This window comes from Lissotriton vulgaris, chromosome 6, assembly GCF_964263255.1.
Source record: "Lissotriton vulgaris chromosome 6, aLisVul1.2, whole genome shotgun sequence".
NCBI classification, from domain to species: Eukaryota; Metazoa; Chordata; class Amphibia; order Caudata; family Salamandridae; genus Lissotriton; species Lissotriton vulgaris.
Genome location: NC_141694.1, coordinates 1,782,379,994 through 1,782,393,848, shown reverse-complemented (window position 1 = coordinate 1,782,393,848; position 13,855 = coordinate 1,782,379,994). Strand labels below are relative to the sequence as shown.

The following is a 13,855-nucleotide window of genomic DNA, read 5'->3' as shown; positions in this document are numbered from 1 at the left end:
TGATTGCTTTTAAGAATTTTAAAGTATTTTGCTTGTATACTGTACCACTTTTGTTGTCACTCTGTTTTAAATTCTCCTTCCGCCCCGGTCCGTCACGGCTTTCAGTGCCGATTGTACGGAGGGTAGAGAAGGCAGGAGGGGTGTTTCCGGCCTCCACGCTCTGGGCCAATCAGTGGGCTAGTCGGAGGTGGGAGGGGACCTTAAAAGAGCACACCTGGCACAGCGCGCTGCGGCAAAAAGCAGACAGTGGCAGAGACTGCTAGGACCCGCTTTTTGCGGTATTACCTGCAGGAAGCTCCATATCGCGCTGATTGCTTTTAAGAATTTTAAAGTATTTTGCTTGTGTACTGTACCACTTTTGTTGTCACTCTGTTTTTAATTCTCCTTCTGCCCCAGTCCGTCACGGCTTTCAGTGCCGATTGTACGGAGGACAGAGAAGGCAGGAGGAGTGTTTCCGGCCTCCACGCTCTGGGCCAATCAGCGGGCTAGTTGGAGGTGGGAGGGGACCTTAAAAGAGTATGGGGGGGAGGATGCGCAGCGGATGCGCGCAGCGGGCACGCCGCTGGCACGCTGAAAGCGTGCCTAAGGCAAGCCCGTCTGCGTCCGTCTGCGCCTGGACGACGCCTGACGCCAGACCCTCCGATGGTTTGGAAAGAGGAGTGTTGGCCTACTCCAGAGAGCACCTGCTGTCCCTTGGTTCCCAGTCCCACCCCCGCTGTATGTGTTTAGTAGAGGAAATGGAAGGGCCTTTTTGCTGCCGCTATTGTGGCTTTGACGCCTGCCCCTACGATTCCCCCTACCCCCTGCCCCTGTAATACCTACCCTAAAAATCCTCCTACTTAATGTCCGCTCCATGGTGAGACACTATATGGAAATTTACGATCTTATTGAAGATGAGGCTCCCGATGTGCTCTTTATCACAGAGTCTTGGATATCCGATGACACGGTGGCTGAGCCCGGCCTTGCTCTTCCTCCTGAGTACAGCATTTTAACTGTGAATAGGGCAGCGAGGGGGGGCTTAGCCGTCAACTTTAGGTCTAGGCTCCCTTGTTCTTTGGTTAGAGAGCCCGTAGCAGGGTGTGAATGCGCTAATTTAGTTTTTTCCCCTAGCGCTCACTTCTCCCTCGCTGGCCTCTTAGTTTACCGCCCTCCTGGTCCCACCACTGAATTTAAATCCGCCATTGTCGAGGCGGTAAGCTCCCTAGCCTTGACCTCGGCAAATTTCACTCTACTCGGAGATCTTAAGTTATATTTCGATCTCCCCGCAGACCCTGAAATTGGCAGTTTACTTGCCGACTTTACTGCCTGCCAATTAAGTAAACTAGTGGTGGGGGCCACTCACAATGCTGGACATCTGCTAGATCCGGTCTTTTCAAACCTTCAGGGCCTTACTGCTAAGACACCCAGCCCAGTGTGCTGGTCAGATCCTTTTTTAGTGTCCCTCTCCCTTCCGCTTCCTAACTTATCTCCCAGAGCTAATCTTAAATCTACGCTTAGACGTTGTTGGCACAAACTTAGGTTGGAGGACCTTTTCGTCGCCCTAGAGGCCTGCCATCCAACACTAAGCATGGATCCGGAACAAGCCTACAAAGCATTCACCGATTGGCTTATATGTGCTTTAGATTCCCTCATCCCGGCAAAGCAGTCTGTTGGTCGCTGCACTAGCTCTAACCCCTGGTACAATAACGCCCTTGCTAGTTTGCGTAGCACTTGCAAAATACTTGAACGGGTCTGGAGAAAGAACTATAACCCGGAGGCAAAAAAGTGGTATCAGGATGGGATCAAAGTCTACCATAAAGGGATACATTTGGCATGTGCCGCCCACCTCACTAATGAAATTAAGGCTAGCAAAAACCCTGTCAAATGCTTTTTTTAAATTTTGAGTGATTTTAAAAACAGGAAAAAAAACCCTCCCCACACATTCACCTCGGGTGAGCAGTGTGAAGTACTGGCCACATTTCTTGTCCAGAAAGTGGAAGCTATTTATAAATCTTTCCCCAGCTGCCCTTCAGATCAGGTAGCCGCTGCGGCCCCTTGGCCTGCTAGTACTTTATCGGTTATACCCACCATCACTCAGGATGAGCTCTTCGATCTAAGCACTAGGGTCAAATCCAGGTCCCCTTTAGACCCTATGCGGCTGGATCTCTTTAAGGACTGTCTTCCGGTCCTTCTCGACCCTTTTTGTCAAGTGATTAATTCCTTCTTTACTTCGGCGGTGGTACCTCAGGCCTGGAAACCAGCTAGGGTGGTCCCCCTGTTGGAAAAACCCTCCCTTGACCCTAATAAGCCTGAAAACTTAAGGCCTATATCCCTTCTTCCCTGGGCCGCCAAAGTGGCAGAGGCCCATGCTAACAACATCCTCTCTAACTTCTTGAACAGCAACAACATATTGGACCCCTCACAGACGGGCTTTCGCCCCGGGCATAGCACAGAGACTGCTCTCTTGGCGGTATGCGAACACCTGCGGTCCATCCTGGATGAGGGTCGAACAGCGGCGCTGATCTTGCTTGATCTCAGCGCCGCGTTTGATACCGTCTCCCATCAGATCCTTCTGCGCCGCCTGGAGGAGGCTCGGGTAGTTGGTCTGGCCTTGAACTGGTTCCGTTCTTTCCTTTTGGACAGGACGTTTCAGGTCACAGCACCCCCCTTCCTCTCCCATGTTCATCTTAGTGAGCGGGGGTCCCCCAAGGCTCTGCCTTAAGCCCTTGCTTGTTCAATCTTTACGTCCTGCCTCTGGCGAGAGTAGCACGGGACTATGGCTTGACCTTGGTTTCATACGTCAACGATACACAACTGGTGGTGGCCCTCTCGGACGGTGGTGACCTGGGCCCAGTGGGGTTTCGAACCGGGCTCGAGGCAATTGCCAAGTGGATGACCACTAATTGTTTACAACTTAAGTCAGTGGTAAAAAATCTTGGGATCTGGCTCGATTCCACCCTTGGGTTCCAGGAACACACAAAAAAGGTGGCTGGCACCTGTTTCAGGCTCCTACGTGACCTTAGACCTATCTTGGGGTTTATTGATCCGGCCACACGCCAGCTGATCGTTCAGGCTACCATTCTGTCTCGCGTAGACTACGCTAATTCACTTTTTTTAGGGGCTATCAAGGCGGATGTGAACCGCTTGCAGAGAGTCCAAAATGCTGCTGCACAGGTCTTGCTTAGGCTCCCTAGAGCTTGCCCTACGTCGGACGCCATTAGGCGACTCCATTGGCTGCCCGTACCGAGAAGGATTGGGTTTAAAGCACTTTGCTTAGCTTTGAAAATATTTAAACTATCATCCCCTGAAATTTTATTCAAACTACTGATCCCATATGTTCCCAACCGCCAATTACGTTCTGCGGAGCAACTGTTGGCTGTGGTCCCTCGTGTAAAACGCGCTAGAGCTGGGTGGAGGTCTTTTGGCCATTTGGCCGCTAAGCTGTGGAACTCTCTTCCTGCACAGATTCGCCGTCTGGATGGGCTTCTTCCCTTCCGTAGGGCCATCAAAACGTTTTTGTTCCTAATATGATAGTCTTGTTGCCTCTGCTTTTTTGCCTCCAGCGCCGGGACAACCCCTTTGCTGGGGCAGCTGTGCGCTCTACAAAATTACTTAATAATAATAATAATAATAAGTTTTTTATTATTATATTTGATTTTATTCTCCACTGAGAACCACAAATATTAGATATACAATATTCAAAAGCAGTTTTGTTTAAAAGTTTAATTCTAATAAAATTTAAAAAGGGTTTTAAAAATTTGTAAAAATTGTAACATACAAATTCGTTTGGCGAGCTTTACATAAAATAATCAGTTCCTGTACTGAGTTGATTCTACATTTGGAATAAACTGGTTGTAAAAATCTTTGCCTTGCCTGTACCACTATCACATTTGGGCAGGTAGACAATAAATGCTCTAAGTCCTGCTCTCCACCATTACACAAATTATAAATAGGAATTTCTTTTAGGTACCACCTAGATGTAATGGTTTTTACAGGAAGTATTCCGAATCGGAGCAGAACAATCGATATCCTGACCACATGGTTTAGGTTAAAATTAATATACTGCTGAGGTTTCTTATACTCTATAGATTCAGTAAGATTTTTATATAAAGACAATTTAAAACAATTCTGAGAGTCAAGGTTAAAACTTAGTCTTGGGGTAAAGTGCTTTAAGAAAAGTTTCATCTGGGCAGGAGTCCAAGATAGTAAGAGCTTAATGTTAACCTCTGATAACTTGAAAGCAGATAGGACATTCCTTGAGAATACATGATTCGATGATTCACATTCAAATGTTTCTATTTTTAGCAGGGATCGGAGGGAGGAGATTATACGCCCAACTGATGATATTGGCGATTCCTCGGGCATAGGAGCTGGTTAATGAAAACTCAAGGCGGAGAGCTTGCACTGATACCGCCTGGGGCAACTTTGTTAATTTCCGTAGGATCTTTCCTTCTTTTAAGTCTAAAAAGCTCCATTGACTTATCGGTATACATTCCGGCGCATATGACAGTACTGGTGGAACCTTGGCACTATATACCTTAAGCATAGCAGAGAAATGTCTTTGTCCGGATGCAGCATATAACCGTAAGAGTGCTCCCACATGCACATCAGATTTCCGGGTCAAATTCAGAGTATGGGGCTTATTTTGTATATTCATTTACCGTTTCCAACGTTTTTCCCCCTAGGGACCAGGTGAATTTAGTGCTCCTTTTCCTTCCAGAGAACGGTACTATTTTTGTTTTCGAGATGTTCGGTATTAGATAATTTTCCTCTGTATAGTTATGAAGTGCCCGAAGGCTTCTTTGCGGACCAAATGGAGTTAGATCTAAAATAATAACATCATCTGCATACAGCAAAGTATGTATTTTGTGGGAAGCAATTACTGGTGGGAAGTTGCATATCTGCTGGAAACATTGGGGCAAGTCGCTGAGATAAAGGGAAAACAATAAAGGAGCGAGAAGGCATCCTTGCCTAAGGCCATTTGGGGTCGGGATAGGACTAGTAAGACCCTTTTCCCTCCCCATTTGAACCTGGCACCAGGTGTCTGTATGTAGTGATGATAATATATGTAGAAGTTTGTCCGGGATACCCATTTTGCTGAGTTTTCTCCAGAGTGTTGCTCTGTCCACTCTATCGAATGCGGTGGAAAAGACGATAAAAGCAGCATAAACAACCTGAGATTTTTGTGTAACGTATTTATCTAAGATGGTTTGCAGGACAGCGATATTGTCGGTGACTGAATGCTTTGGTCTCAATCCAGCCTGGTACAGGGGAATTTGTCCAGATGAAAAGGCCCAGTCCTTAAGATGATCTATTACTGTTGCTGTAAAGACCTTTCCTGTTGCGTCCAGAAGGGCTATCTGTCTATAATTGCCAGGATGCAGCCTTGTACCCTTTTTATGTATGGGTATTATAATGCTCCCCTTCCAATATTTGGGGATGTCCCCAGTAATGAAAATGTAGTTAAAAATGGGGGGATAACATCTTACTCCATTCCTTGGGGTTGCATTGGAGGACCTAAATCGGAATTTGGTCCGGACCTGTTGCTCCTGTTGTTCTCGCCTTTCTTATATGTAGCTCAATAGAGAATGGTCTGGAAACTCCACTGTCTAAGGGTTTTATTTCTGGGTTCCTAGCAAAGTGGTGGCTCATTTCTGCGTTAGTATTTAGTTTATATAAATTGGCAAGATAGGGGGGCATATTATCAAGGGGGTTTATCTCCGCTTTTTTGGCTTTAAAAGCCAAGAAAGCGATGATAAAATTATCTCCCTATTACTTAGCTGTCGCTAACACCAGTTAGCGACAGCTAGTAGGAGATAGCGACCATCTTGGGCCCCGCTTTGCATGTCAGTGATATTTATCACTAATGACATGCAAAGTGGGCGTGCCAAGATGTTAGCGACTGGAAACCGTCGCTAACATCGCTATCTCCTATTACCAACTTTTGGAGATATTCGGGCTAAGGGCGAATATCTCCAAAAGCTAACACCTGCCCCTGAGCAGTTCTTGGCCATGTTATCCAATGGTAGGTGGATAACATGGCTAAGAGCATTACCTTGGTAATGCATGAATATCGTTGACTTTTCAGCGATATTCATGCATTTTGGCCGATTTTTATCGCTTAGGAGATAAACCTTGATAATAGCAAGGTTCCTAAGCGATAAAAATGCCCGCAGCTCGGCGATAAAAATATCCCTGCTAAACCAACATAGCGATAATTATCGCTAGTTGTTGGTAATATGCCCCAGAGTTCCTATTCTGATGGAGGCACCGGGATAGCTTGTTGTGCTTTTTTCGTACCCATTTCTTTAGCGATTATATTCCAATAGGTACGTTGGTTATTTTGTTTCGCTGCTATCTGCAGGTCTAACCAATTTTTGTCTTGGGTTATTCTTTTGTTTTTTTCTTTTTCTCTCCCGCGTTGATTTTTCAATTTGTTGATTTCTAACTGTCTAGCTGGTAATTTTTCTAAAAACTGTGCTCTTTTCAGTTTATTTAGATGATTTGCATTGGTAACTAACTTTTTTGTTTTGATTCTTTGTTGGTTGCATCAACTTTTCCTGTAATTTTGTGTTAGCTTTTTAATAACTATTTCAATTTTTTTTATCGGATTTGCTGAATGCATTACTTGCAGAAGTTGCGTTGAGTCGATTATGGTGATTATTTTAGTAAGAGTAGCTGAATTCCAAAGAATCCGTCTTTGGATTGGGTTTACCAAACTGTACTGTGGCTATACATACTTTGATTTGACTGGGACAGTTGTGTTTTCCACTCGGTGCTGAGTTGTAGAATCGCATGGTCACTACCATGAGCAAAATTAATTTTAAGTTGTGAGACTGATCCAAACAGATCGTAGCTACAGATCATGTAGTCCAGTAGTGAAGAATTACAATTTCCCTGTCTTGTATTTGAGGCAGGGATGTCTCCTTCTACGTTGCCATTTAGTATTATTCCATTTAACATGGGTAATGATGCTATTAGGATATTCCCTCTTTTGTCCGCCTTGTTTTCTTTCGGAAGAAGTGGAATAGAGAGTCCCAGGGCCACTTCTGTGAGCCAGTTTGCCCATTTTAATAGTACCTCATTAGATATTTTCCCATTAAAATCACCCATAATGAGAAGTGATGGATAACCATGGTTTTCTATTGTTTGTTCGATGTCCTTTAGGATTTCTATAGTAAGTACATCCATTTTTACTCCAGGGAGGATATAGATGTTATAAATTAATAGGTCTTTTAAAGTTTCTGGAGGGTTTGTCTCACACTTAATCTTGAGACGTTGGTGATTATTTGAGTTAGTTGGAATTATTTCTTGGGCCCATTTGTAATCTTCATTTAATAAGATCGCTATCCCACCTTTCGCGTGTTCCCGATCGACCTGTTCTGCAGGCAGGGATATCATATGCAAAATATTTCTCCTGATTGAAGTTTTGTGTAGACCAAGTTTCTTGGAGGGCCACTATTGATGGAGAGTTTTTTATTATTTCAGCCATTTTTTCTTTAGTTTTCCCCCATATGTTCCAAGAGGAGATCGTCAAGCCTGTGCTAAACAGAAAATGTGTTATCCTTAATATGTTTATTACTGTTCAGGGTTTCCGAAATCCAGGACCAGGAATGATCTCTCTTTGTTGTCTCCATGCTGGGGGTATTTTTACTCCATATTTCTCTTTCGCCATTCTTTATGGACACAAATATATTTTCTGCAACATGTTCTGGGGGGTTGATCATGGGATTGAAAGATTGCTTCAATCGCTGCGTTTTGAGAGATACTTCTGCTGTATGACTCTTTTGAGGTTCATGCTTTAATACTGGGGTCAGATCATAACCATATTTGTGTAGAGCCTCACTCTCCTGCAGTACAATTCCTGGTATTACTGGAGACCAAAATTCAACAATCGCTGTTGTCGTTTTTGTTTTTTCCGGAAACATAACTAGTTTTATTTCGTTTTGCGCTAAGAATTGTAATGGCTGCTTTTTTTGTAGCAGGCTAATAATTCGGTCGCGGTTAAGTGGAGCTTCATCGGAAGGGAATAAGTCTGTGATTTCCAGATAATTAGACCTGGTCTCTTCTGCTTGTGGATCCTTTTTCTGAATAGAGAAAGTTCCTTTTAGGATCTCTTCTAATGCCGGACTTGTCGGACTGCGTCCTGCTGGTAAGAAATGTGTTGCCTTTGGGTTTAATTTACTCAGTTGGTTAAAGTTGTCTCCTTGAGTTTTCGCCGGCGGCTTCTGCTCCTTTATCTTCGTGGTCTGGGGCATTTCTGCACTTTCCTCCTTATCAATTAAAAGAGGGGGATTATTCCGAATCTTATTTTACGAGCTTTCTTTTTCTTAATTCTTCTTAGCGCCTTTCTCCTTTTCAGTTTAATCGTCTTTTGATTTCTTTTGTCATTAACGTTTTCTGGGCCCTGTGTGTCATCATTAGATAGCTCAGTCTCAACATTTGGTTTAAGATTAGATATTACAGGACTGTTCAAAATGGAGTTAGGTTTTCTTTTGGTGAAGATTGGATAGTAAGCTACAGGCTGTTGGGGAGACACTGATTTGGTTTCCTCCTTAGAAAGGTTTCTGAGGGAGTATTTCAGGTTAGAATCCTGTTTATTCTTAGATTCCGTAATTAGTTTCCTTCCGGTTTGGGTTGAAGTTTCTTTTTTTTGAGGAAGAGGCGTTTTTATTATTTCAACTTTTGAGTTATAAGAATATTCCCCTTTACATTTGCCACAAACTCCTGTTATTGTTGTTGAATTTATTTGCTCTTTCTTCCTTTTTTTCTCAACTATAAATTTTAGTATTCCTATTTGGGTATCAAGTGTTTGGTCAGAATTTTCCAATATGTTCCCTAGATGAATGAGAACCGTTTCCAGGATATTTTGCAGTGTAAACAAGGATTTGGATATTGGGGTATAATCATTAGAAAGACATGAACTTCAAAAGTGATTAGAGATCTGGTGATTTTTCAAGGAATCTCTCTAGGTCTGATGATTTTTGTGGAGTACTCTTCTGGATATACTGGGTTTCCTTTTGCGGTCCCATATGATATATTAAGTCTTTCATATTAATATCTGGACAGGTAATATTATATTCTTGAGATTGTTGTATGTTGGATGATTCCTGTATTATTGATCCTGATACAGTAGAGGTCGGAATTAACTCCTCCGGATCAATCAGGATACTTTTTTGAGAGACTTCAGGTGTCTTTGGATTTTGAATTTGAGTTTGATGTGTTCCATCCTTTCCAACCTCCTTATTCTCTTTTTTTTCCTTAACTGTCTGATCTTTTTGTATATGTCCCTGTTCATCTGGGTTTAATTTTGCAAAATACTTTTTAATCCCAGGAATTACTGCAGACTTTCCGGCTCTAAACATCTTGCCCGTGCTCTTTCTAATTGCCTGTTCTGTTCCCATCCTCTTCATAAAGATGGTTCTCGATCTTAGTTTTTTATAGGCCATTACAGTGTAGTAAATCACTTAGTATTGTTTTAGTTTTAATTTTAGCCGTACTGTTTGTACCAACAATATGTTACCTGGTCTATCTTGGCCGCCCGTATGGGTAATATGCTCTTCCCTGCTGCCCACTACTTTTGATCCAGCATTAAAGTAGGTGCGTTAGCCAAAGTCCAATCGACACTGCCAGAGAGGTAAAGCTCCAAAGTGCCAGTACACAGGTGCGCCGCTGATGCCACACCAAAACTAGCACCCAGTTCCCGCTCCCTGGCTCCTGTTTCTTGTGAGGTTATGAAATTTTCATGCACATCAAACATTAGTTACCAGTCATTCATTAGTTGGGTCTTGTGATATTAGTACCTCTGGTTACCCCTGCTGCGAGGAAATCCTATTAGTTTAGTTTAAGGTCTGCTTCCCAGAGAGGGTTTTTAGTTCAGATCCCAAATCTTATTAGACTGTATGTTAAATACGAATGGCCACTTAGGTAAGATTGTAAAGCCAATGCTCACTTAAAGATGGTTATAAAGGAGCCCCTTACAGTAATTTCACACTTCTTATTCTGCCGCACTCAAAAGGAAGTGATTGCAGTTCCACAAGAAAAGCCCTTGCGGTGTCCCCCACGTACCTGGCACCTCTCGTGGGACCTGCCGCGTTCTAGGGACTTTTGCAGCCGAAATCCTGCTCACAGCTCCTTGCAGCTCCTGCTGCACCTGCGGAGCCCTCGCGGTTTAGCCGCACTCGGGACACAGTTCGCAGCTCCTCACAGCTCCTGGTGCGTCCGGGGAGCCCTCGCGGCTGAACCGCACCCGGGACACCACTCGCGGCTTCTGCCGCGTCCGGGGGGCTCTCGCGGCTCCGGCCGCACCCAGGACACCACTCATGATTACCACAGATTTTTCAGAAGCCAAAGTCTTGACTGCTGTTGTAAGACACAGCCACAGGCACACCACTCACGGCTGCTGCCGCATCCAGGGGGCTCTTGCGGCTCCGGCCGCACTCAGAATGCCACTCACGGCTGCTGCCGCATCCAGGGGGCTCTCGCGGCTCCGGCCGCACTCAGAATGTCACTCTCGGCTGCTGCCACATCCAGGAGGCTTTCGCGGCTCCAGTCGCAGACGGGACACCACTCACGGCTGTTGCCGCGTTCGGGGGGCGCGCTCGCAAATTCAACCGCACCCGGGACACAGCACGGATTTCTGACGTGTCCGGGATATTTCGGCTCTCGCGGCTCCGGCCGCACTCAGAACGCTACTCGGCAGGGGGACGGCCTCAGGCAGCGGCCGGGTGCTGCAGCCGGTGTCTTCCTCGCCTCGTTCGTTCCTCTCCTCTCCTCACAGTCACTCGACAGCACCCTCTCTGTCCAGCCAAGGCACACAGTAGAGTCGGATCATAATAATAATAATAATAAGACTACCATTGAACCAAATAATGCTGAGGAAGCCTGGCGTCTCTACTTTAAGGAACTATATTCAATACCGTCAATTGAACCAAGTGAGACGCCGGCTTGCCTCCAAACCTCTGATCCCTCGTGGAACATACCAGCTTTCACCAAGGCCGAGGTTAAACTAGCTCTGGAAAAGCTTCAATTGAATAAAGCACCAGGACTAGATAGGATCCCGGGAGACCTGTATAAAAATAAACAGGTAGTGTGGGTACCCTATTTCTAACTACTCTTTAACGCAATCCTTCAGGGCCTCCAGGCTCCTAGCAAGTGGGCAGGGGCCGAGATCATCCCCATCTATAAAAAGGAGTCCCCCATGGAGCCGGTCAAATTAGGCCAATTAGCCTAATCAATGTTTCCCAAAAAATATATGCAAGGGTGCTACTAGAAAGACTGCAGGAATGGATTTGAGACCATGATATTTTGACCCCATTGCAAGCAGGTTTTAGGGCCAAAACCTCTACTATAGATCGGCTATTTAGGCTCCAGCTTATTTACTGGAAGCACGTAGTATTGGAAGGAGGGAGCTTATATCTTACCTTCGTGGATCTGAAATCTGCATTTGATATGGTGGACCGTAACCATCTATGGAGTATTTTGTTGGCTATGGGAGTTCCGCCATATCTATGCTTTCAGTTTATTCAACTCCACGAAGACACTTTTGCTAGAGTAAGATATGGCAAGAATGGTCAATTAACGGCTCCGTTCCCCGAAATTGGCTCTTTGTAGATTTCCCGCATTAATGTTTGCGGACGATACCCTGCTGCTTTCGAAGTTGGCAATGGGTATGCAGCGTGTGCTAAATGTATTTAGTCAGTTCTGCAAAAAGAGGAACCTTGTGGTCAATATTAGCAAAACTAAGTACATGGTCTTTAAGGCTAATACTATTAACTGCCCGCGCCCGGTGATGGAGGGTAGACCCCTCGAAAGGGTACATACTTTTGACTATTTGGGGCTCACATTGAATGACAAAATGGGGTGGGGCCCCCAAATGGATAAGGCTAATCTAAAATTGAAGGATCAAAATCAAGGGTTAGGGAGTGAAGAGGTAGTGCTTGCAAGAGTACTATGGTGGATGCATCCTCCTCAATGCAATGGTTTAGAAAACAAAGAGATCCACCTCAAAGTGGTTTGAGTATGTCTAGAGGTAAAAGGCATATACTGTATTTGTTAAAATACCCCTCACACACCAAAAGGGCCCCTGGTGTCATGCTTCATCATTGGGGTCTTCCCGCCCCGCTTCTGGACGGGGCGTGCTGCGACTGGCGACTACGCTGGAGCACTTGGTTTTTGTAAGTGCTACGTGAGGTGTATTTGTAGTGAGTGAAGTAGGGTCAGGGGTGAGTGAAAAAGTGATGCTAAAAGATACCGGGCCTTATGGGTACAAAACAACTTTATTTGGTCATAGGCTGGTACCGTTAAAAAGGTGGGTCGGAGAGATCATGCTAGTAATGTGCTGAATCTCCAGGGGGTGTCAACATGTTTCGAAGCTGTGAAAGCTTCTTCCGTCAGGACAGAGTAAGATCCCTCTGTCACTCACTATGTTGCTTGCAATATGTGAAAAAATTTAAAGATATATACAAGTGATCTAAAAATACAATACCTATGTGGTACGAGTATATGATTTGTAAAGCTATGTCAGTATTTCTGAGAATAGGTTAGGAACGTAAGGTGTCAATGCCCCATGAGCCTTTGGGACGAGAGGTGAAAATGAAACTTTCATATGAAGTAGTGCAGTGCTCGCTTCCTCTAACCACACGTGAGAGGAAGCGAGCACTGCACTACTTCATATGAAAGTTTCATTTTCACCTCTCGACCCGAAGGCTAATGGGGCATTGACTCCTTACGATTTCGTACTAATGACGGCATTAACAAGGCATACAATCTCCGCACGCTCTTCAGCTCTGGCAGCCATGAGGACTCACTTCTGACTAAGAGTTTCTCTTAGCATTCATCATCTGAACAAATCTGATAAGCATCCATCAATCATTCTGAGGCATATAGCTTTCTCAACAATAAATTGATTGCAATTACAGTGTTTGATGAGTGTATCCAATCTCTCAACAAATGTGTTGCAAGTCTCACCGACTTCGGACATTCTTGACTGAAGGTGTACCTTTCGTAATCCACACTTGGCATTGGATTGATCTTGAGATTCAAGGCTGCTTTGATTTGACTGTATGTAATTTCATCAGCTCACAGCATTTTCTTTATGACGTCTTTTACACCTTCATCAGCAGGATTCTTAAGGTACTTGATAATCTTTTTGTTGTCTGCTTCTTCAATTGCATCAATGTAATCATTAAACGTCTCTATTCAGGCAGTGCATGTGTCACCAATATTCGACTTTTTGGTAGTATTGAATGGCAGCGTGTTTCAAAAAGACAGCAGCATTTAAATGATTTATGAGATTGACTGACACTAAAGGTGGAGTTCTTTCTGACACAGTCTTCTGTCCGCTAGGACCTGTTTCAGCCATACCATCTCTAATGCCCTGTGCTGTGCTGGACTATGGGTCAATTTGGATAGCCCATGGAACCTTGAAATCCCTCTAGGTCTCCATGGGAGTCCTTTGCATTCAGGAGACCTTGGGGGTTGTGCTAAACATCACCCAGCAGCTTTGGTGCTGGGCCAGTTCGGTTCTGGACAGCTCCCCAAGCACAACTCCGGCTGCTTCCTCTGGGGTTACTTCCCCAAGCACAGTGGCACACTGGCACTCTTTGCTCAGGTCTGGTAAGCAGATGATTTTTTTTAGTATTGGAATGTCGTTGCTTATCAGCATCTCTTTGTGCCATCTGACAACTGGTTGATCTCTGCCTTGCAGCGCAATGTTGGCAGTGCTATCACTCCATAAGATGTATGGCTTTTAAGTTGTGTAGTAGCACAGTACCTTTCTTTGCAGCCTTCCCAGCAGGTTCTCAGCCACCGATGTTTAGACTTCTCATTTAAGCTTTCATTATCTTCAAAGCTTTACACGGAACTTGGGCTGCGC

At 44.6% G+C, this 13,855-nt stretch overlaps 1 protein-coding gene across 1 annotated transcript in view; it reads left to right on the top strand.

Annotated features, from left to right (window-relative positions):
- Positions 1-13,855, top strand: part of LOC147709477 (cysteine-rich secretory protein 2-like) — a 310,503-nt gene that overhangs the window by 39,867 nt on the left and 256,781 nt on the right. The gene's annotated exons all lie outside the window — the stretch shown is intronic.